We start from the raw sequence: 937 nt of genomic DNA, 5'->3' as shown, positions 1-937 counted from the left end.
CTAGTCAAAAAAAAAGGATTGATCAATGTAAAACAAATCATTATTGCATAATTGCAGCGTCATTCCAGTGACACATGGTGTAATATGGCTCCATTCTCATCACTACAGAGAGGCATCAGATTTCCAACATCGCAAAGCCCTATTCATAGAAACATAGAAAAACAACAGCACAATACAGGCCCTTCGGCCCACAATGCTTAGCCGAACATGTACTTAGTTTAGAAATTACCTAGGGTTACCCATAGTCCTCTATTTTCCTAAGCTCCATGTACCTATTCAGGAGTCTCTTAAAAGACCCTATCGTATCTGCTTCCATCATCATCGTTGGCAGCCCATTCCATGCACTCAGCACTCTGCGTAAATACTTAACCCTGACATCACCTCTGTACCTGCTTCCAAATACCTTAAAACTGTGCCCTCTCATGTTAGCCATTTCAGCCCTAGGAAAAAGCCTCTGTCGATCCACACAATCGATGCCTCTCATCATCTTATATACCTCTCTCTATCAGGTCACCTCTCATCCTCCGTTGCTCCAAGGAGAAAAAGACAAGTTCGCTCAACCTATTCTCGTAAGGCATACTCCCCAATCCAGGCAACATCCCTGTAAATCTCCTCTGCACCCTTTCTATAGTTTCTACGTCCTTCCTGTAGTGAGATGACGAGAACTGAGCACAGTACTCCAAGTGGGGTCTGACCAGGGTCCTATATAGCTGCAACATTACCTCTAGGCTCTTAAACTCAATCCCATGGTTGATGAAGGCCAATGCACCGCATGTCTTCTTAACCACAGAGTCAACCTGCACAGCAACTTTTGAGTGTCCTATGGACTCGGACCTTAAGCTCCCCCTGATCCTCCATACTGCCAAGAGTCTGACCATTAATACTATATTCTGCCATCATATTTGAACTCCATCTGTCACTTCTCAACCCAGTTTTG

At 44.3% G+C, this 937-nt stretch overlaps 1 protein-coding gene across 1 annotated transcript in view; it reads right to left on the bottom strand.

Annotated features, from left to right (window-relative positions):
- Positions 1–937, bottom strand: part of LOC134349242 (cytochrome P450 2U1) — a 46364-nt gene that overhangs the window by 27932 nt on the left and 17495 nt on the right. The gene's annotated exons all lie outside the window — the stretch shown is intronic.

Source organism: Mobula hypostoma, chromosome 7 (assembly GCF_963921235.1).
Source record: "Mobula hypostoma chromosome 7, sMobHyp1.1, whole genome shotgun sequence".
In the NCBI taxonomy this organism is placed as follows: Eukaryota; Metazoa; Chordata; class Chondrichthyes; order Myliobatiformes; family Myliobatidae; genus Mobula; species Mobula hypostoma.
The sequence above is the reverse complement of the archived record's forward strand: the minus strand, read 5'-3'. Positions and strand labels throughout refer to the sequence as shown.